The following is a 24,905-nucleotide window of genomic DNA, read 5'->3' on the forward strand; positions in this document are numbered from 1 at the left end:
TTCCGCAGTGGAATTGCAAAATCCGCAGTGAAAACCCATCGCGGTTTTTACTGCGGATTTATCGCGGTTTTTACTGCGTTTTCTTCTGCGGATTTTCAACTGCAGTTTTCTATTGGAGCAGGTGAAAATCCGCAGAAAAGAAGTGACATGCTGCGGAATGTAATCCGCAGCGTTTCCGCGCGGATTTTTCTGCAGCATGTGCACAGCGTTTTTTGTTTCCCATAGGTTTACATTGTAATGTAAACTCATGGGAAACTGCTGCGGATCCGCAGCGGTCAAATCCGCTGCGGATCCGCAGCAAAATCCGCAAAGTGTGAATATAGCCTTACACTATGCCCTCATACTGCCTGTCTTCTCTAAAGTGTACCCCCTCCTTACACTGTCCTCCTACACAGTATGGTCACCACAACCGTCCTTACAATATGATATTCACAATACCCCCTCAAAACACACTATGATGTCCACCACAGCTCCCCATGCAATATGATGTCTACCACGTCTACAGTTAGGGCCAGAAATATTTGGACAGTGACACAATTTTCGCGAGTTGGGCTCTGCCACCACATTGGATTTGAAATGAAACCTCTACAACAGAATTCAAGTGCAGATTGTAACGTTTAATTTGAAGGGTTGAACAAAAATATCTGATAGAAAATGTAGGAATTGTACACATTTCTTTACAAACACTCCACATTTTATGAGGTCAAAAGTAATTGGACAAATAAACATAACCCAAACAAAATATTTTTATTTTCAATATTTTGTTGCAAATCCTTTGGAGGCAATCACTGCCTTAAGTCTGGAACCCATGGACATCACCAAACGCTGGGTTTCCTCCTTCTTAATGCTTTGCCAGGCCTTTACAGCCGCAGCCTTCAGGTCTTGCTTGTTTGTGGGTCTTTCCGTCTTAAGTCTGGATTTGAGCAAGTGAAATGCATGCTCAATTGGGTTTAGATCTGGAGATTGACTTGGCCATTGCAGAATGTTCCACTTTTTGGCACTCATGAACTCCTGGGTAGCTTTGGCTGTATGCTTGGGGTCATTGTCCATCTGTACTATGAAGCGCCGTCCAATCAACTTTGCAGCATTTGGCTGAATCTGGGCTGAAAGTATATCCCGGTACACTTCAGAATTCATCCGGCTACTCTTGTCTGCTCTTCTGTCATCAATAAACACAAGTGACCCAGTGCCATTGAAAGCCATGCATGCCCATGCCATCACATTGCCTCCACCATGTTTTACAGAGGATGTGGTGTGCCTTGGATCATGTGCCGTTCCCTTTCTTCTCCAAACTTTTTTCTTCCCATCATTCTGGTACAGGTTGATCTTTGTCTCATCTGTCCATAGAATACTTTTCCAGAACCGAGCTGGCTTCTTGAGGTGTTTTTCTGCAAATTTAACTCTGGCCTGTCTATTTTTGGTATTGATGAATGGTTTGCATCTAGATGTGAACCCTTTGTATTTACTGTCATGGAGTCTTCTCTTTACTATTGACTTAGAGACAGATACACCTACTTCACTGAGAGTGTTCTGGACTTCAGTTGATGTTGTGAACGGGTTCTTCTTCACCAAATTAAGTATGCGGCGATCATCCACCACTGTTGTCATCCGTGGACGCCCAGGCCTTTTTGAGTTCCCAAGCTCACCAGTCAATTCCTTTTTTCTCAGAATGTACCCAACTGTTGATTTTGCTACTCCAAGCATGTCTGCTATCTCTCTGATGAATTTTTTCTTTTTTTTCAGCCTCAGGATGTTCTGCTTCACCTCAATTGAGAGTTCCTTTGACCGCATGTTGTCTGCTCACAGCAACAGCTTCCAAATGCAAAACCACACACCTGGAATCCACCCCTGACCTTTTAACTACTTCATTGATTACAGGTTAACGAGGGAGACGCCTTCAGAGTTAATTGCAGCACTTAGAGTCCATTGTCCAATTACTTTTGGTCCCTTGAAAAAGAGGACGCTATGCATTACAGAGCTATGATTCCTAAACCCTTTCTCCGATTTGGATGTGGAAACTATCATATTGCAGCTGGGAGTGTGCACTTTCAGCCCATATTATATATATAATTGTATTTCTGAACAGGTTTTTGTAAACAGCTAAAATAACAAAACTTGTGTCACTGTCCAAATATTTCTGGCCCTAACTGTATAACAGTCCCCCATTATATAGTATGGTCACCACCATAGGCCACATTTATAGTATGATACCCAGTACTGTCCTGCATTTACAGTATGATTGCACAACACCCCAAAGAGTATTATGGCCTCCACAGTCCCCTATACAGTATAATATCTCCCACAGCACGCTATACAGTATAGTCACTACAGCTTTCAATATAAGGTCCTCAACAGCCCCCTTTATAGTATGTCTCCATATAACCCAGTATCATATCTCCACAGCCCCCTATCCAGTATAATTCCCCCCATAGTCCCCCTATACAGTATGATGCTCCTTCTAGTATGATATCCCCATAGCCCAGGTATAATATCTCCACAGCCCCCAGTATAATGTTTCCCATATCATACGATGTGACCACTCCCCTTTTGTGATGTCCTCGATTCAGTGGCAAAATAAAAGATATAAAAATCTCAGTTAATCCAGGCTCCCCTGTCCAGCACAGTATGTTTCCTATTTTATCTGGTACAGCAGCGGGCGCCGGATGGCCCAATGCAGGGACATCATTGCATCATCCAACGTCCCCTGCATGTGCTGTCTCCAACAGGGCACATGCTGGAAGAAGTCTGTGTACTGATGGACTTCCCAGAGGAGCAGGGAACTAATTACAGATCCTCTGCTCCTGTCCTGGGTGTCGCTCACATCAATTGTGTTCACACAGAGTGCAGGAAGAGAGCGACAGCCAGGGCACAGGCTGCGAGGGGTGTCAGTGATTAATACCCCATTAGCAAGTGTGCTAAATGCCTGCGGCTGGAAGATGGTGCAGGGTGTCCGCAGGCATCCTGCGATGTCAGATTTCCGATTTTTTTTCTTCATAGTGCACACCCCTCAGTGAGACAAGAGGTAGCGCCCTATGGAGGTGCCTACCCTGCCTACCCTGCCTACCCCTTGTCTCGGCCCTGACTAACTTTGTGCTAAGGGTGCAAATGGAATTGAAACCAAGACTTGCAATCAACTTCGTGGGACAACTTCACAAATCCCATGTCCTGCTGTATCCGGAATAAAAGTGTCAAAGGTGAAAGATCATACCTTCCAATCAACAATTGCTCTAGAACAATTCAAACGAGCATCAGGTATACTCATCGTAAAACACCAACAATCATATCAGCTTCAAAGTTTGAGATCACAGTATTTACTAATCACTTGTACAGCTTAAAATCCCCTTCCATCTAATCAGTGATCTTCATTATCTGCATAATAACCACTTCACATAAAGTATCCTAATGATCATAATAGTCACGGAGCTTATTTTAAGATGTTATATGTTGAGATACTGCAGAAACCAGAGCTCATGTAAAATTTATATTTCAAGATTCTTTTTCCATATCCAATAATGTTCTGTTCTTTATCATAACTTATCTCTCAGATGACATTAGCATTTTTTTCAGAACAGAAGGGGTGTGGTCCTTTCTTGCTTGTCATGTAAGGGCTCAGCTACACAGATGGATTAGTTTTGTACAGAATTTAATATGGTGTCCATATGAGATCCCATATTAATATAATTTGACATGTAGGCACACAAAGGGGAGAATATTGTGCCTATCTAGTATTTACAAATTCATAATACGGGTCCCTAGGCACCCTACATACATACAGCTGTACAGTGTCCACATATATGTAAATTGGCCCTTAGTTTTGTACTAGGTGTGAAGAGGAGAACAAGATTGCAGTTGCAGGCCTTTGCTAGTGCTACATCCTTACAATCTGCTTTCGTGCTCCCAAATTTCTCAAACTTGTCCTCGAGTGACCCAGAAAGCAGCCATGTCTTTCTGTACGAAATGATAACTAATGAAACCCAGTTGTGAAACAACATACAAAAGGGACATACACTAACCATATCTGTTCCTGTTTTGCTGACTAAATAGTTAAGGTCAAACATAAGAACACTTTAAATGAACATAAGGATATATAATATGATAAACATCCACAGGGACATATGTTTCAAACCAGAAGCAAAACAATAGACAGTAGTTACAGTGGAGATTGGAAACTGGAATCAAATCTCAGACAATACATCTAAAGAAATGCGGCATTTGTAGAAATATTCAAAGTTTTGGCTATATGCTAGAACAGAGATCTCAAACTAAAATGGGTTATAAGGAACCTTATAAAAATCTTGTATAGGTATTTGCCCACATTGTTAAATTTAGGCTGGGGCTACAAGATGACTGGTCTCAACAAAAAGTTCCCACATTACACCCCTGAATGCAGATATGCACCACACCATTAACAGATAAGCCATTGGGCAACGCACCATTAAAAATACAGGTGCTTCTCACAAAATTAGAATATCAAAAAGTTAATTTATTTCAGTTCTTCAATACAAAAAGTGAAACGCATTATATGGGGTCATTAGAGTGATGTATTTCAAGTGTTTTTTTCTGTTGATGTTGATGATTATGGCTTACTGCCAATGAAATCCCACAAGTAATTATCTCCGTAAATTAGAAAAATTTACAAAAAACACCTGCAAAGGCTTCCTAAGAATTTAAAAAGGTCTCTTAGGCCAGTCTCACACATCCAGATAATTCTGGTACCGGAGAAAATGGTACTGGAGTTATCCATGTCCGTGTGCTCACGAGGCTCATCAGTGTGGCACAAGTGCAGCAGCCGTGTGCCACCCATGTGCCTCCTGAGGACCACACCGACCGTGCAGAAGAGACAGCGCTACAGTAAGTGCTGTCCCCAGCGTGTGGTGCTGAAGGCGGCATTCATCCTTTCCCTCCCTATGGGAGGTGGAGCCGCATATTCATCTTTAATGAGCGGTACCATGTGACCGCTCACAGAGGACAGGCTGCCGGCGCTGAGAGGAGGCATCGCGGGAGCTGGGTGAGTATTTCTCTGCAAGCGGGCGGGCGCACGGGGGGTGGGAGGCGGTAGGTGACGCCAAACTTTATTTTTAACACAAAAAAATTGATTTTTCATCTCTTCTCTCCTGCAGGGGAGAAGAGATGAATGCCGCCTTCAGCACCACGCGCTGGGGACAGCGCTTATCTGTAGCGCTGTTTCTCCTGCGGCGGTACGTGCACACGGAGGAGAGTGCACACTGTTCTCCGTGTGCATGTGTGCGGGACGCTTTGCGGACCGTGCTGCCGGAGAAAAGCGGACATGTCTCAGTCTTTTGCACACGGACACACAGTCCGTGAAAACACACAGGCATGTGCATAGAATGGGTTTACGTGTGTCTGTCTCCGGTACGTGAGAAAACTGTCACTACACGTACCGGAGCCACTGACGTGTGAAACCGGCCTTAGTCTGTTTTAGTAGGCTCCACAATCATGGGGAAGACTGCTGACTTGACAGATGTCCAGAAGGCAGTCATTGACACACTCTACAAGGACGGTAAGCCACAAAATGTCATTGCTAAAGAAGCTGGCTGTACACAGTCTGCTGTATCCAAGCATATTAATGGAAAGTTGAGTGGCAGAAAAAAGTGTGGTAGAAAAAGGTGCACAAGCACCCGAGATAGCCGCAGCCTTGAAAGGATTGTTAAGAAAAGGCCATTCAAAAATTTGGGGGAGATTTACAAGAAGTGGACTACTGCTGGAGTCATTGCTTCAAGGGCCACCACACACAGACGTATCCAGGACATGGGCTACAAGAAAAACAGCACGCAACCTATCCTTCTTTCAAGATGTGGTTTTAATCCTTATAATTGGTTACATTGATATTTGCAGTGGTGCAAGTGTCAGGGGAGTTTTTTCATTAACAGTGAGACGTGCGGGATTATGGCCGTTTCACGCCTTGCTGGTGCTTCTACAGGTCCATTTTTCAAAGCATCCTGGGTTTCCATAACACCTCAGCAGTGCCACAGGCTGATCGCCTCCATGCCAGGCCGCATTGATGCAGTAAGGGTATGTGCAGACGTTCAGTACTAAGAGTTTTGGACGCAGCACGTCTTCTGCGTCCTATGCGCAGCCGACTATTGAACGCAGGTGATTCCGCACGGGTTCACTGAACCGTGTGAAATCACCGTGCCCAATATATTGTATGGGTGATATTTATCTTGCGGAGATTCGCAGCGTCCAACCAGCAACGTTTACTGACCGTGGGAACATATGCTATTTGAAGCAAAAGGAGCCCCGTCCAAGTATTGAGTGCATTTACAGAACATACATTTCCGTAAGCCAACATTTTGGATTTTAAAATAATTTTTCAAGCTGGTGTTATTAAGTATTCTAATTTACTGAGATAATGACTTTTGGTTTTCATTGGCTGTAAGCCATAATATCAACATTAACAGAAATAAACACTTGGAATAGATCAGTCTGTTTGTAATGACTATATGGGAGTTTCACTTTTTGAATTGAAGAACTGAAATAAATTAACTTTTTGATTTTCTAATTTTGTGAGATGAACCTGTACTGTATATACTGAAAAACGAGAACTGTGCCCCTTATTAACTATAATTAGCCACTTGTCCCCCTGGCAAATAAAAATATAAATTAAAATAGCCACTGATCATCACCCCCAAATTCATTTTAAGTCCTTGCCCTTTGTCCTACCCCCCAATTCATTTCAATTACATTTCCTCTGTTTCAACCCCCCAATTCATTCCTCTCTAGCTCTCCTCGTTCAATTAATTTGAATTACATGTCCTCTATCCCACCCCGCCAATTCATTTATTTACATGTCCACTCTTTTGCCCACAAATTCATTAGAATTACGTCCTCTATCCCACTATTCTTGTCAATTACATGTCCTCTGTCGCACTCCCATCACAACCGCATTTGCTTTTTTTCCTGTTTATCACTGTAAAAAAAAAAAAAGGAATCAATTACCTCTTCAAGTAATCCCAATGAGAGTGTGCTGCATCCATCCTTTATGGACAGAGCACTTGAAAAGTACAGGTACTCTGCCTGCCAGCTGAGTCATAGAGAAAGCACTGTGCAAAAAGCCAGGAATGGTTTTCAGGTGATAGGTGCAGCTCAAGGTGGCAAAAAAAGACTATAATGAGGGCAATCTTTCCATTCATCCCTGGGAGCTTTGTAACATGGGGCAAGCCCTTGCTGCCCACATTATAATTTGTCTTTAGTTGCTTGTCAGAAGAAATTGTTTTTTGCAGACCACAGGTTTGAGGCCTCGTGTTAAAAGATAACAATTTAACAATAAAAAGTATAATAAAATAGAATCCTTCTATACTATTTCAAAACACTTTTTTTGGTGATTACTTTGTATCTCCGTTCATACTGCACCCACACACACACACAAAGGATACACCATTTGAAAGGTAAACCTGCCCCCTTCAGCAAGAAAATAGTCAAACAAACCACACATCCACGATGTGATCACAAAATACATTTTAAACATTAATTTTCATAAAACTGCAAAAAGTGGTCAGTTTTACACGGCCGAGAATCGCAGAAATGCTCCCTGAACAGTGATCCATATGTCATCCGTGTGCAGTGCAAGGATGCAATTTTCTCACACGTAAGCATCCGTGTGACATCGTATGACATCCGTATGGCGAGATTTTCTCGCCGGCTTGCAAAATGGACATATTATGGATCCATGGGCTCAAATTTTCGTGAAAACATATATAGTCATATAGATATGAAAAAGCCGCATCCTCATATGGAACAAATGAAGTGGTGGTCGAGCATGAGGACAGCTGCTCCTATCAAGCAGGGAAAAAAAGCTCCCCATTCTGTTGATCAGTGCAGGTCTCATTGGTCAGACCCCCACTGAACAGTAATTTATCACCTATCAAGTGTATATGTGATATCTTGTTTTTATTGTTCAATCACTGAGGTAAAGAGACTAATAAGAACTAAATTTCAAGATTTAGTAGAAGTTTTTAAGACATCTTGACAGTCATGTCCAATTTGCAGATCAAAATCACCCAGTCAATGCGTCCATGAAAAGAACAAATACAATCTATCATTGCAGTGCTGTTCATTTTTTTTTTTATAACAATTTAGTTTCAGAAGTTTGATTTTTTTTCTGCATGTTAGTAAAAACAGACTAAAAACTGGATGAAAAACATTGATGAAAAATATTTATCTCCTATGCAACAACATGGATGTGTAAAAGACTTCAATGACTGAAAAAAACGGAAGGCACACTTATACCATCAGTTTGCTATTATTTTTTTCTATGACCCATTCACTTGAATGGGCAAGGACGGTCCACAAATTTGACCAGATTAGGACACACCTTCATTTTTATGAGGACTATTTTCAGAAGAAAGCGATGTAAGTAGCATTTTAGAATTTCAATGGAAACGGTCACATTGGATAACACTATTTACCTGCTGATATAGGTTTAATGTTAAGCTAAATAACATTAGAAAGGTGTCACACTGAAAGTTTGGCTCCCAGAAGAAAAGAAACTTTATTCTCCCCTGCAGCCGCCTGCTTTCTGTAATAGAGGCGTGCCGGCGCAGCTATAGTCACTGCTCACTGTGAACAGCGGCTGGAAGTAAGACGCGGCTGGCACTGCAAACAAAATAATCATGAAAGATTATAGAAATACAGGTAGACCGAAGCCCAAGCAACAAGACAGATAGATGCAATCACAGAAGGAAGAACATATCATTAATAAGCCTAAAGGCTTAAAGTGAAAAATGAACCTTCTAGAGAAACACTTAACCATGAGACAAAATCAATTTAATAGCAGACAATAATAAGCAACTATCATTAGTGTAATTGTGATTGTTATTGTAGGATTATTGCAGAGATGTATAATGTCCAAACACAAGCACTGAAGGTAAAACATAATACAAAACCATAAAAATAAATAAAAGCAAATACCACAGACAAGGATTGGCAGCTGTTCTCCAGAATTAGAAAAAGGGTTATTTAGGTCCAGGAACAGCACTAGTCTTTAAATGGGTTAGGTATAGCAGTATCACCTATTCATTGGGGCTTGTTCACATGAAGGTACTGTATTGTCGGTCCAAGTGCAGTCCATGAAAAAATGTCACGTTATTCAATGGGGCAGTGTAGATGAGCAGTTTTTTTTTTATACTGACCGAGTCCCAAGTATGAAAAAATTTGCAACATGCACTAGTTTCTTACTAAATCAGATGACAGTCAGTCATGGAAGTCTTTGGGTGTGCAGAAAAAAAAACCAATTTTTACAGATACATTGAAATTCTGTGACACAGGAAACTGAAAATGGTCCTGTAAATGATTAATAGCAGTTGCTGTAAAAAATGGATTGCATACGGACGGCACGCGAGAAAAAAACTTCTGGATGAAACAAAATGATTTTTTATGCATGCATGTGAACATACCCTTAGAATGGGGCTGTCCTACTATACCAGATACCACTCACAGACAAGGGTAATGCTTTTCATGGACAACCCTCAAGGGTAGAGGGAAGAATGATTCAATGAAATTTCAACAAATTCTTGAAGCAAACATAACACCATCTGTAAAAAAAAGCTGAAGTTGAAAATAGGATGCTTTCTACAAATTGATCAAAACAAGTTAAAAATCCCAAATAAACTAACTTAAAAGGCGCACGCTGAAAGTTTTACAAAGGCCCTCACAGTCCCCTGATCTGATCATCATTGAAAATCTGTGGCTAGACCTCAAAATAGCAGTGCCTGTATGCAGCCCTTCTTCCAGTAAAAAAAAAAACTCCAGTCAGTGCAATGGACGATGGTTGGAGACAGCTCTACTGTCAAAGGGCAACATATAGATTCTGCTCATGTAAATGAGCAAGAATTGCTAATTAGTGTGTAAGCTTAAAAACAACATATCTGAGGTCTTGACGTGTACATTTTAGCTGTTAGTAAAGGGAGTGTTTACGGCTTACAAGAAAGAGTAGTCTTTATAATTGTTCTTATTAGATAAGGAAACGAAATATAATCATAGTTTTATGACTTTCAGTATCAGAGTAATCTTATTTGAAACATCAGCTACAAGCTGGAATTTAGTTGAGCAGTAGTTTAATGACCTCTGGTAATAGCCTTTACAGATACGCAGGTAACGTGAATTTTACAAACATTCTTTCAATTACTACTATTTTTTACTAGTAGTACTGATATTTCTGGCTCCCTAATTAGAAAATTCACTGAGTGTTGAACATACAACTCTGGTGCAGATATCATACCAATAATAGAAACCAGACAAACTGTGTACTGAATCACATTCAAAGTCTATAGATAAAAGTATAAATGTATCCCTTGTAATTACACAGAAAAATCATTGTAATGGATTGATAAATCTGTAACAAATATATGAACATGTTTGGGGTGAGGACAAGCCATCAGGAGAAAACACAAGTCTTAAAAAAGAAAAACACTGGGAGTGGTGCTCCTAATCTAAGATCTCTGACCCTACTATTATATTCACCTTCTCCTTCAATTGGCGCCACTCCCATTGGTCCCCAGCAGTTTGTAACCTGCCAGATCGCTCCATGGTTTCATTGAGCGAGCTGAAGGTCACAACTCTAGAGCAAGTCTATGAGAGCATCATTCTCCCTTCTGGCCAGTTAGAAGGTATAGTCAAAAGATGGTGCCACAGGATCGTAGCGGTGCTGAAAAAAAGGTGACAATGCTGTTGGGTGAGTATCAGATTGGGGGCAGGGACCTTTCAGTAGAAGCACTACCCCAGCGCTGGAAAAAAACAACAAATGCTGGAGTGGTGCTTTAACTTTTATTCCAACAGGCAATACTGTCTGTGGTGGGCACCTCCAGGTGATGAATAAATTGAGGGGTGGTCATGAATGTGTTCAGTTCTGTCATAAAAGCATTTGTTCTCTTTATGTGTTGGGGGTACAGGCCCTATTTGTGTGTGTGAAGCCAAGCTACAATATAACATGCCATGGAAAAAAGTAGAGCTATTTTTGACATACAAAAATTTGCCTTTTGATTTCTAACTCATACAGTTCATTTATTCCAGACCAAGCAGATTTATTTTTTTAGTGCATGGGGTTTCAAGAGCTGTACATTTTACTTCTCTCGGATATTCAAGTAATCTTTGTATAATTTTTTGTGATACATGGGGCTTCACTTTTATGATACTGTTATATTCTCTCTTTTCTTGGCTGAAGAAAAGGAAATATCGTATATACTAGAGTATAAGCCGACCCGACTATAAGCCGAGACCCCTAATTTTGCCACAAAAAACGAAGAAAACTTAATGACTCGTGTATAAGCCTAGGGTGGAAAATGCAGCAGCTACCAGTAAATGTCAAAAATACAAATAGATACCAATAAAAGTAAAATTAATTGAGACATCAGTAGGTTAAGTGTTTTTGAATATCCATATTGAATCAGGAGCCCCATATAATGCTCCATAAAGTTTATGATGGCCCTATAAGATGCTCCATATTAAAATATGCCCCATATAATGCTGCACAAATGCGGATTATGGCCCCATAAGATTCTCCATACAGACATTTGCCCCATATAAAGCTGCACAAACATTGATTATGGCCCCATAAGATGCTCCATGTAGACATTAGCCCGATATGATGTTGCTGCAGTAAAAAAAAAATATATACTTGCTATATTCACCTGCTCACCATTCCAACGCCGCCGCTGCGTCTTACCGGTCCTCTGCACTGACTGTTCAGGCAGAGGGTGGCGCGCTCACTAATCGCGTCATCGCACCCCGACCTGAGCGTCAGTGCAGAGGACGGGGAAGACGCAGCGGCGGCCCGTGGTGGAACAAGGAAGAGGTGAATATTGTGCACTGCATTATACTCACCGGCTCCTGGCGCAGTCCCTGGTTCTCTGGCGCCGGCAGCTTCTTCCTGTATTGAGCGGTCACATGGTACCGCTCATTGCGGTAATGAATATTCGGCTCCACCCCTATGGGAGTGGAGCCGGGTCCATATTCATTACTGTAATGAGCAGTACCATGTGACCGCTCACTACAGGAAGAAGCTGCCGGCGCCAGGGAACCAGGGACCACACCAGGAGCAGGTATGATTGCACAGCTGCTGCTCCCCCGCCCCTGCCGACCCCTGGGTATGACTCAAATATAAGCTGAAAGGGGCAATTTCAGCCTTAAAAAAATGGGCTGAAATTCCTGGCTTATACTCGAGTACATGGTAAGTATCTGTTTTTACAAGGGCATGGCTATTAAATTAAGTAGGCTTGACAGTGGCATTTGTTTTTAATTTTCTATCATCTGTCGTTTTAAAAATTTTTAATTTACATAGCGTGTAAGATGTCATAAAATGTCATTGCAGAATAGTAGAGGGATCACCCAGATGATTAAAGTCCATGGGTGGTCCATAAGCATTTAACCCCATCATGGCATATGGCGAATATTTACATCATATGTCGTGTCCCTGACTTTGATGCGGACTGCGGTGCTGAGCCTGTATCTCTCTCAGAACGATTACTTATTGAATCAGCTGTCGTGTCTTTAACAGCCAAGAGTGGTTCGGAGCTCTAACCGCAGTCAATAACCAGTTAAATCCCGCTGTCAATCTTTAAAACCGATGTACGAGACTGTAAATATGAAAGATAATAAAATCCCATTTGAATTTATGCATGTCAGATTATTAGATTTAACTTGTATACAGCATGACAAAAACTTACATAGGAATGGTGCAAAGTACTATCGGTACTGCACAATATTAACATACCTTATGACTTTCTTTACAAGTATAGAGTACAATTAATCTATATAGATCACAATCTTTTAGTTTCCTTATGTGCAGAAATGTATTTTTTTTACCTTCTAGAATAAAATAATATATGGGAATTTTGGATTAGTATTCTGCTATATTCCGGCAATTTTTAGTATCACTCTGTACTCTGTACTATGTATCAAGGATACATATAGCTTAATATACTCTAATATTCGTGGCCTAATTTTGCCTGTGATTAAGTGTTAATTAGGTTACATATATGTAGATATTAAAATAATAACTAAATTAAAAATGTATATCATAGGAATATAAGGACAACTAGATGATGATGGAAAGCAGCTAGAGACCCTTTACCATGGATGTGATATAAATATGAAATATTGGAATATAATAAACTCCCGTTAGGAGTTCTGCATATAATATCTTGATTATGTTGCCTTGTCCACAATGGAACGAGTCTAGTATAAAACCTACACTAGAGGTGAAAATCAGACACAGATATCATTAACTCCACACACAGCTCCCACTCAGGATTATAGGGACAGACTATTTTGGATGACTGTGTAACATGAGACACAGAGATATTAAAAACCACGTTTGATGACTGATAACAGCTGTAGAGCGTCTGTCCATTTAAACAGCGTCATTAACCCTCTGCTGTTCCCCAATAGAGCTTCAGGCACAGAAAAAGGACATAATTTAAATAATTCTGATTTTATAATATAATCCTTTATTTGTGAAACCATCACACTTCATCCAAAGGGCAAATATGACACAGTTTTATGATCTCATTGTAAAATGACACAAAAAGAAAGCTTGTCCATATCAACAGCACTAGTTTTAATGTAGTGTTACTGAACTCATTAATTTAGAATTAAAACCAGAATTGAACCAGAAGGGAACTGAAGGTAACTGGACACAGTCACTGTAAACAATGTTTCTGTTTGTTTTCACTTTCACCCCTATAATTCTTCACTTTCTGCAAACTCCCCTAATCCCTACTCCTAGTAAAGAACTGTTCATCTCCTCTTCAATCCTTCCCATCCACCTCACCTCCTCCGCAGAACTGTTCCTTAACATACAATCCTCTGTCTCCAAGCACAGAGCCACCTCAAGTCCTCTCCTGCTCCCACCAGTTAACACTTTCTCTGCTCCTTCTCACTGCTGGTGATATCTCTCCAAATCCTGGTCCTCCTCACCACATCCCCACAGTCAGTTCTACCTCCCATACACGCTCTATCACAAATTTCCGTAACCTCTCTAACCTTATACCCGTTCGCCCAGCCCCCACTTCCCCAGTCCCACTAACAGGAGCTCTGTGGAAAGCTCGCTGTCTGCAACAAGCTTTCCTACATCTACAATCTTTTTGTTACTACCAGACTTTCCTTCCTTGCCATCACCGAAACCTGGCTCACCCCTTCTGACACAGCCTCTCCTGCTGCACTTTCGGATGGTGGCTTCCACCTTTCTGACACACCCCTGACAAGCAGCAAGCATGGCGGAGTTCGTTTTCTCCTGTCAGACAACTGCTCCTTCACCCCAATCCCACTGCCACCCTCCCTTCCTTTGAGGTGCACTCTGTGCACATCTATGCCCCCACCAACCTCCAACTGTCTGTCATTTACCGCCCCCCAGGGCCAGCCACCATCTTCTTTGACCACTTCACCACCTGGCTACTTCATTTCCTTTCTGCGGACATCCCCACTATCATAATGGGTAACTTCAACATCCCCATTGACACGTCCCTCTCAGCTGCCACTAAACTTCCATCTCTCACTTCCTTCTTCGGCCTCACTCAATGGTCTTCTGCAGCCACTCACAAACATGGTCACACATTGGACCTCATCTTCACCCGCCTCTGCTCCCTATCTAACCTCTCTAACTCACCTCTTCCTGACCACAGTCTACTCACATTCTCTTCCCTCTCCACTCCATGTCTACAATCCCCACCCCACAAACTTGCACAACCTCGCAGAAATCTTAAACACCTTGTTCTACATTCACTCTCTGAATCCCTCCTCCCTCTCACAGACATAAGTTCCCTACACAATGCGGATGACGCTGCCGCTCTATATAACACCACAATAGCTGCAGCTTTGGAATATCTTGCCCCTCTCACACATACCAAAGCTCGCAAAATCAACAGACATCACTGGAACACCAGCCTGACCAAAGAACTGAGGCGAGCTTCCAGGGCTGCAGAACAGCAGAGTGGAGATGGAAAAGATCCCACTCCAATGAGCACTTTATCGCATTCAAACAGTCCCTCACTACTTTCAAGACCACATATCCTCCCTGTCTCACAACCCTAAACAGTTATTCAACACCTTCAACTCTCTCCTCCGTCCTCCAGCACCTCCTCCCTCCCCACTCATCTCAGCTGAAGACTTTGCCTAATTTTTCAAGCAGAAGATTGAGAACATCAGACAGTTTTAGTCGACAACTCCCAGAGCCCTTCCTCCCAACTACCCAGCCCTCCACCTCCAAAAATAACTTCTCCACTATTACAGAAGATCGACTCTCCACTCTACCCTCAAGATCGCATCTCACCACCTGTGCACTTGACCCGATCCCTTCCCACTTCATCCCAACTCTAACCCATCTATTCAACCTATCACTAACAACTGTTTTCCCTCAAGCTGTAAACATGCCTCAATCACACCTATCCTCAAAAAGCCCTCTCTTGACCCATCCTCTGTATTTAGCCATCGCCCTATATCACTTCTCCCGTATGCCTCAAAACTACTGGAACAACACGTCCATCTTGATCTGTCCTCCCATCTATCTTCCTGCTCCCTTTTCGACTGCTTACAATCAGGCTTCCAGTCACACCATTCCACTGAAACTGCCCTAAGGTCACCAATGACCTCCTATTAACCGCCAAGAGCAAGCAACACTACTCTATCCTCCTCCTCCTGGACCTGTTGGCTGCCTTTGACACAGTGGACCATTTCCTATTACTACAGACCCCCTCATCCCTTGGCATCACAGACTTGACCCTATCCTGGATCTCATCATACCTAACTGACCGAATATTCAGCGTCTCCAATTCACACACCACCTCCTCACCTCGCCCCCTATCTGTCGGAGTCCCGCAAGGTTCAGTTCTAGGGCCCCTGCTCTTCTCGATTTACATTTTTGGCCTGGGACAGCTCATAGAATCTCACGGTTTTCAGTATCATCTCTATGCTGATGACACAGAGATCTACATCTCTGGACCAGATATCGCAACCCTACTAACCAGAATCCCTCAATGTCTATCCGCTATTTCATCCTTCTCCGCTAGATTTCTAAAACTTAACATGGACAAAACAGAATTCATTGTCTTTCCCCATCTCACGTGACCCCCCCCAATGAACCTATCCATTACAGTAAACGGCTGCCCACTCTCCCCAGTCCCACAAGCTCGCTGTCTCGGGGTAATCCTTGACACTGATCTCTCCTTCAAATCGCATATCCAAGCCCTTTCCACTTCCTGCTGCCTTCAACTCAAAAATATTTCATGGATCCGTACATTCCTAAACCAAGAAACTGCAAAAACCCTAGTCCATGCCCTCATCTCCCGCCTCGACTACTGTAACCTCCTGCTCTGTGGCCTCCCCTCGAACACTCTCTAACCCCTCCAATCTATTCTAAACTCAGCTGCCCGACTAATCCACCTGTCCCCCCACTATTCCCCAGCCTCTCACCTCTGTCAATCCCTTCACTGGCTCCCCATTACCCAGAGACTCCAGTACAAAAGCCTAACCATGTCTCCTCCATACATCTGTGACCTGGTCTCCCGGTACATTTCTGCACGCAACCTCCGATCCTCACAAGATCTCCTTCTCTACTCCCCTCTTATCTCCTCTTCCCACAATCGCATACAAGATTTCTCGTGCGCATCACCCCTACTCTGGAACTCTCTACCACAACATATCCGTCGCTCACCTACTATCGAAACCTTCAAATAGAACCTGAAGACCTACCTCTTCCGGCAAGCCTATAACTTGCAGTAATCACTGATCAACCAAACCACTGCATAACCAGCTCTAGCCTTACCTACTGTATCCTCACCATTGTAGATTGAGAGCCCTCGCAGGCAGGGTCCTCTCTCCTCCTGTACCAGTTGTGACTTGTGTTGTTCAAGATTATTGTACCCATTTTTATGTATACCCCTCTTCACATGTAAAGCGCCATGGAATAAATGATGCTATAATAAATAATAACTCATCCACCACACTGGACTGCCTTGTGATAACTAGCTCCAGCCTATTAATTTATAGCACAATGTTACTATAGCTGGCCAGCGCAGGCTCTCATGGGCTACATTTTCCACTACAATCACACACAAGCACTGCAGATGCCATCTCTGGGTTTGGTTCGTCTTTCTTAAAGGGGAAAAGTAAACAGAAAAAAGACTTCTAGATCAGGTTTCTATGTGCAAATGGTAAATCAAATGGGAAATGTTCTTGAAAAGTTTTTGATGCTTTTGTATGCATAACATTATCTATAATTTTATTTTCTTTATGCATCTTGCAATTTTCAGTGGCCTCACTTCTTCACCCCCACCAGCGGTAACTATTGAAACGCGCATCGGGGTGGGTGCCACATTTGCACTCGGGATCCTAATAAGGCAAATTGTTATTTGACCTCCTTGAGCATATTTCGCCAAGGCTATTGACTCACAAACTGTAACTTGCAATACCTGCATTTTGGGTAAGTCAACCATGATTTTTCCCTAACACAATCAGCAGTTTTCACCTCAGCATGTGACTTTATGGCTTGTATACTCTATATACATATGTACCTAATAGGTTCCCTTTCTATACGTAATTTTTATAATTGTTATTAAGTGTGGGCGCCTGGTCTCCTGCATTTCCACTGTACACCAACTTGTGTGTTCAATAAAGATTTTTTGTACTATTTCCAATTGTGTGCACTATTTATTGGACCTTACATGGGACCCACTCTTTATCCTCCATTATGTTTTTGTCTAGTAAACCACCGATTGGTCTAATAACTATGTCTAGCAGACATATTTGTATGTGACATTTTCAGGTTATAGTTAGTCCTATATGTGCATGGAAACATTATTACACAAAGGTTGAGCACACACACATATATTCTGCCTGCTCCTAGTCTATTTCGCCCATACACTGGCCACTAGGCCTAATATTAGGCTCATGCTTCCTGTTCTTTTGAGCAGCACCATGTATATAAGAAGCAATAGACTGGCGCTTACTCGTAAAGCTCTTCATGTAGAAGTAATGTTTTGGCCTGCTTTGATTGGTGCAAATCTTATTGTGCTGTAAGGCCAGGTTCACATTGCGTTATGGCGGTACGTTTAACGGACTACGTTACACCACGGCATAACGCAGTGTAACGTAGTCCGTTAACGCCGCCATAGACTGCAATGTCGGACGCATCGCTAGCGAACGCCCACAATGGGCATGCGCTAGCGATGTGCCGTTATTGAGTGACGGACCCTGAGATGCGGGGTGCAGCGTTTCCGAGTCCGTCACCACTAGCGCAGATAGAGCTAGCAGATGCTCTATCTGCGCTAGCGCAAATCAACGCCAACACTTGCGCTAGCAGCAGCCCGTTAGCGTATGTGTTGAACGGGCTGCTGCTAACGCAATGTGAACTTAGCCTTACAGCACAATAAGATTTGCACCAATCAAAGCAGGCCAAAACATTACTTCTACAAGAGGTGAGCTGTGATCATTTTCTATTGTGAAAGGTGGATCCTGTGTTATCTACTGTAGATCGAAGTGCTATCTGTCATTATAATTCTGCCTATAAAGACAATGACTGCTGAAAAGTAATTGTACTGAACGGGAAGTATGAGCCAAGCATTGATCTTAGTGGCCAATATAAAAATTATATATATACATTTTTTAATTTAGCAAAAAAAAAAAAAAAGCAAAAAAAAAAAAGCTTTCATTAAAAAAAAAAAAATCCTAATTTAAACAATAGGTCATTTTCAAGGGCCACATTCCTTGAAAAAAAAAAAGATCATCTGCTTCAGAAACCATTTTTTTACCTACCTTATGAAGGCAACTTGAGTTAAAGCACTTTTTTTTACTGTCTGAAGTATAGCCGATTGGTGGGGGTTTAGTTCTCAAGTCCCCTACCTATCACTCGAATAACCACTCTGCAGTCTGATGCTCAGCAAAAACTGAGAAACTAATCTTCTGCCTAAGCGCGTATGAAGGGCAGTGTCCTGGCTCATAGACTTTCTATTAAGCCCATACACCGCTCTGTGCCAATGCTCTGACAAACGTTCAACGTTTCAGCCTGCTGCGATGGATGGGGGTTCTAGAACTCAGATCACCACTAAACTACTCTTCAAGAAATAGGAGTTCCTCATTCTAGACTTTCAACTGTTTGCTGGATCAAGGATTAGCTACAAACTGCACCTCTAACCAGAGGCCATTACACAGTCTGCAGATAATGTTGTGCCGCATGTACCAGGGAACTTAAACACTTGCTGCCTGGTTCCACTACACTTTAAACCTGATCACTAGGACTCAACTTTGAGACCCTTAAAACAAAAAGAGAAAAGACACATGGTCAGCTCCATTAAGTAAAAAGTAAGTGTAAGGTTAGCTTCGCAGACATGCGATTTTACCACACACACAAAAAAAAAAAATCACTCAACTACACTGCCCCATTGAATAACATTGGCCCGAGCGCTATCCATTTTTCTCACAGACAGCACTCGAATAAAGAAAACAGACAGGTTAAGGAGCCCTATGGGAAATTCATTATTAACAAATACTTTGGGTTATACATGGCCCGATCTAATTAGGGAAAATTGGGCTATGGATGGGATGGAAGGATAAATATATCGTTATGATACAGGAGCGCCTGACAAACAGGGTATAATGAGGCAAGTTCTGGAATGAGATTTATGATGTAGGGAACACCACAGCTCATCATGGATTAGGTGCCACTGCTCCACCCATTTTGTCAATGCTGAGAAAAATTCAAAGTCACAAGATTTAGACGCTTTTATGCTAGAATTCTGCAGTGAAAGCTTTGGTAAATCGGGCCCATAGTTTTTCTTTTCTTTGTTGTGCAGATTAGCTTATACAGTTTAGATTCTAATTTATGATAAGCCCAATGAGATGTTACCATAGATTCTTCTTTGCAAAGCTTTTAGTAGTGCTTGTCTTGTTTACACAGGATGCTGAACCGCCGAAAACGATCAGCCTTTGTGCCGCACCAAAGATCATTTCACCTGACAAACAAGCGCATTGCTCCTTCATCGGGCGATTGGCAGCCTGTTTACCCTTAGCTTGTTTATGATTATCTTGCAGTGTAAATGCCCCTTTAAATGTTTTTAATACATCTCATTCATTTTATATGTATGGGGGAATCTTATGGATCCATAGAAACCTAAACACTCAACATTTCCTACATTATATATGTGAAACACATGCAATGCTAATCTATTATGTATAATCTACTCAAGGATACGACTAGTATCGCAAATTTGAAAAATGAGTGCTCTATCTTGATGGCTAGGATGACTTAACATTAAAAATACTACCAGTGTCATGGCAATCCTTCAGGACATTTACCAACCTAATGCTTTTTGTTTTTTTAATCAGTGAAGGTCTACATGCCAGGATTACCTCCAATCCATTGGCAAGCTTGTTGTTGGGCTTCTGTTAACCATGAATTGAAAATGGCCGTGTACAAAAAATAAACAAAGAGGATCGGCTCAGTTGCTGATGGAAATATTCACCTCTAGTTCTTATAATAACTGCATGTATTAGTGTGGAGATGCTTCTTAAGTTGCCTGAAATAACAGGAGTATTTATTTTAAACAATGAGAAGAATTCACAAAAGTTCCTTTTTTAGACTTTAAGGAGTGCTCAGATAAATTCCATACATTCTGTATTCGCAATTATATGAGTATATATTAGATTACAACAATTTACCAACTTTTTTAGGTTTGAAAATTACAATTTGGTAAAAATTCATGTGCCCCACAATTTTCGTTTTTTCAACAAGAGTTTAAAATACAAAGGATCCAAGTGTACTGCACGGTTAACGTTTTATGTAAACTGAATCTTAAATTAGTAAAATTGAAAATCATATTTAATAATTTATTGTTTTTGTAGAATTGGAGCATGGGCTTGTGCATACAATAACTAAAGTCAATAGACAGACCTACATATTGAATTAACAACAGTGAATCTATGGGGGCTTTTTGGACCGCTTTTTATCATTGATTTTCACAATTTCAAATTTGTAGATCAGTAAAAAAATAAAAAAACATAAAAAAAAGAGCACACTAATGGACTGTCTGCCCTGATATAACAGGTTATTCTTCTATTGCCCTCATTAAACAGGAACATTTTCAATCTAATATTGGTGGCAGATCAGAAATGTGAATGTTTCCCAAGGCCAATCAGCTGCTAAATCTGTCACACTCCCTTAATGGGTTGGGAGAACATTTAATCACTCAGTGTACGTAAGAGAACATTACTTTACTTTTCAATGACCGACAACAATATATCCTGTAAAGTGTTTTTCCAAAGTTTGTGTGCAGTGGTATTATCTTAAAACGGCTTTCTGCATTCTCATTCCTATTTAAAGGTTCTTTTATGATCAGTCTTCGTAACCATATTCCGTAGTCAATTACTAACCCCAAAAACCTCCTGCTAGACAGGTGCCAAACGTATGGCTAATGTAACCCAATGTTCAGGATTAGAATTTAGGGTTGGGAGTTTTGCAACAAACGTGATGTGAACATGGCTTAAGCAGCAGATTCCAAAGCAGTAGAGTCACTGGACAACATAGGTATGTGACGGCATTTACAGTAAACTAGGAAACAAACATGCATGATATGAGAATACATTCAAACTATTCCCCTACAATGCTAATCCAGAGGAAGGGGGATGGGCTGGCCCTCCCATAAGGTAGAGGCCAATTTTCCTTAGGGGAAAAATTCCTTACAGACTCCAAATATGGCATTCGCGAAAACTCTAACATATAAATAAGATTACTTTATGTAGCCCTCATAAGGTTGTGCGTTTGGCTCAACCAAGTATGCACATTTCCTTTTGGATAAGATGAGGTGGGTGGATAAGGCAGATCATTTTGAGACAGGTCATCTTTAAGGAGAAGCCAAGTATTAAATAGCCGAAATTCCAACCTGTCCATTCCTTGCTTAGATGATGGGACACCAGTCTTCAGTCTGCCGAATCCATAAACACAAAATGGAAGATAATTCAAACCAAACAAATGATTTCCTGTAAGATCTAAAAGTGTATTCGGGATTACTTGGTCAACCCAGGAAGCAAAACTGAAAATCAGATATTCATGTGCTCTAATAAAAATATTAAACTGCATACAGTATTACAATCTAAAAGAACATGGAGGAAAAATGGAAATCCTCAAGTCCAACACACACTTTGGAATTGTTACTTACCTGAAGTTCTGCAGTATAAATCCACTAAATGATTTTATCTTCAGAAGTTATTGCTGCCAAAGACTTGGGACAGATATCACAACCTCACTGATAGCAAAACGATAAACTGCTTCTTCAATGAGGAGGAGTGACAAGTGCAGAAGTGACAAGACAGCTGAGATGTTAAGGCTGACACAGAGCAATTTGAGACTTCATAAGCTACCAGTAATATGGCTGCTGTAGGACCGAGCAAGAATTACACTTATGGAAGAGATGGCTAAAAAGTATTATATATCACTCGTAAAGATCCTTTCACTGCATGAGGTTACGGAAAACTGTGACAATGACATCTTAAATAGCATCTGACGAAAAAGAACAACAAAAAAAAAAGTTTTATTGACAGTTTTAGGATACATTCCATAGATTCCTTTGCAAGCCCGGAGGATTCCAAAAATTGTTGGTGGCATTCTGTCTTCTGAGGTGACATTCTGCATGGCACATGGAAACAAAACATTCCTCAGGTCTCGTCTTTCTTCACAGTCAGGGAAGTTTAAATTCACATACAACTTTTAGATGTAAAGTTATAAACAGAAAGATATACAGAAACTTCTCACCAGCTCATCTCAATGTTTATGGAAGAAACTGCTGAACCTACAGTATAGTAGTCTTTGGGAAATGAGAACGCTATGTACAAAAAACACCGTTTTCAGTGAAAATAATGGTGTGTGCATAATTTAGCATTTGCACCAAAAATAAGGCTATAGGTTCCCAAGATGAGGATTTGAATGCTGCGTATTTTCAACCAGGAAAAGAAAATGCAGCGTCTTACAGCTCCAGCAATGTGAATGGGATTTATAGAAATCTCATGCCCATTGTACTTTTTTCATACAGAACAAACTGACCTGCTGTGCATTTGTGAAATCCACAACATGCCAATTACTTTAGAGGTAAATATTTGTTTTATTTGCGGATTTTCCCCTAAAGACTTGAATGCGATGAGGAAAATCGACAGATACAAAACCACACTAAAGATGCATGTAATCAGCACATGACTTTATCAATAAAGTTTCATCAAACTCAAATACCAGTATCAAAAACAAAGCGACTTTATTTAGAACATCACTTACCAAATAGAAAACCGCAGCTGAAAAAACAATAAAAATGCACTAAAAAGCAATTAAAAAAAATAGGTAGTCAAATTTAGCTAATTTGTGCAAACAAATCTGCAGAATCAAAAATATTCCAAATACTCATAGTATGAACTTAGCCCATCTGTGGCAAAATATGCAAGCTCACAGCCTGTAATAAGGGTTTTGTTGTCTGGTAGACAAGAGGTTGTGTCGCAAATAAAAACTGTAAAAAATAAATATTAAGACATAGTATTGATACATCTACCACACAATTAAAGGGGAAAAATTGCTATTTGTATCCTATGGGTTTTTTTATTTTACAGTCCCAGCTGTAAACATTCTCAGTACTGATCTTAGACTTGATGGTGCACTTAATTTTAAAACCAATTTTAGATTGGCTGCATTACAATACTAAAAAGGAGGCTTTCGTAAGATCCCTATTGTTTAAGAGTAATTTTTAACCATTTTGGCTACATATCACAATCTGTATTAAAAAGTAATAATAATAATAAAAAAATCTTTCAATTTTCACACTGACCAGTAAAGCTTTTTAAAACTAACTTACTGATGTTTCAGGTAACAGCACATGTAAATTAGTCAGTGTCAGTCATTTTCTGATAACTTTCCTTTAAAATTAGCATTTTAGGAATAGAGATAAAAAGTGAAAGAGCTTATGGGTGTAAATGTATTAAAGGGAACCTGTCAAAAGGTTTGGCTGATAAGAGATCTGGCCATCACCTTTCAGGGCTTATACAGTGGGGCAAAAAGGTATTTAGTCAGTCAGCAATAGTGCAAGTTCCACCACTAAAAAAGATGAGAGGCGTCTGTAATTTACATCATAGGTAGACCTCAACTATGGGAGACAAACTGAGAAAAAAAAATCCAGAAAATCACATTGTCTGTTTTTTTAACATTTTTTTTGCATATTATGGTGGAAAATAAGTATTTGGTCAGAAACAAAATTTCATCTCAATACTTTGTAATATATCCTTTGTTGGCAATGACAGAGGTCAAACGTTTTCTGTAAGTCTTCACAAGGTTGCCACACACTGTTGTTGGTATGTTGGCCCATTCCTCCATGCAGATCTCCTCTAGAGCAGTGATGTTTTTGGCTTTTCGCTTGGCAACACGGACTTTCAACTCCCTCCAAAGGTTTTCTATAGGGTTGAGATCTGGAGACTGGCTAGGCCACTTCAGGACCTTGAAATGCTTCTTACGAAGTCACTCCTTCGTTGCCCTGGCGGTGTGCTTTGGATCATTGTCATGTTGAAAGACCCAGCCACGTTTCATCTTCAATGCCCTTGCTGATGGAAGGAGGTTTGCACTCAAAATCTCACGATACATGGCCCCATTCATTCTTTCATGTACCCAGATCAGTCGTCCTGGCCCCTTTGCAGAGAAACAGCCCCAAAGCATGATGTTTCCACCACCATGCTTTACAGTAGGTATGGTGTTTGATGGAAGCAACTCAGTATTCTTTTTCCTCCAAACATGACAAGTTGTGTTTCTACCAAACAGTTCCAGTTTGGTTTCATCAGACCATAGGACATTCTCCCAAAACTCCTCTGGATCATCCAAATGCTCTCTAGCAAACTTCAGACGGGCCCGGACATGTACTGGCTTAAGCAGTGGG

General features: G+C 41.0%; 1 protein-coding gene across 2 annotated transcripts in view; it reads right to left on the reverse strand.

The window, feature by feature from the left end:
• STAC3 (SH3 and cysteine rich domain 3) overlaps positions 1-22,299 on the reverse strand; it is a 199,350-nt gene extending 177,051 nt beyond the window's left edge. The window contains exon 1 of one of the 2 annotated variants that reach the window (XM_069758546.1): positions 22,164-22,299. The gene's annotated coding sequence lies outside the window, so the exon portion shown is untranslated. The remainder of the gene's footprint in view (positions 1-22,163) is intronic. The other variant, XM_069758547.1, reaches the window with a different exon arrangement.
• Positions 22,300-24,905: the final 2,606 nt, after the last annotated feature.

Source organism: Ranitomeya imitator, chromosome 3 (genome assembly GCF_032444005.1).
Source record: "Ranitomeya imitator isolate aRanImi1 chromosome 3, aRanImi1.pri, whole genome shotgun sequence".
Taxonomy (NCBI): domain Eukaryota; kingdom Metazoa; phylum Chordata; class Amphibia; order Anura; family Dendrobatidae; genus Ranitomeya; species Ranitomeya imitator.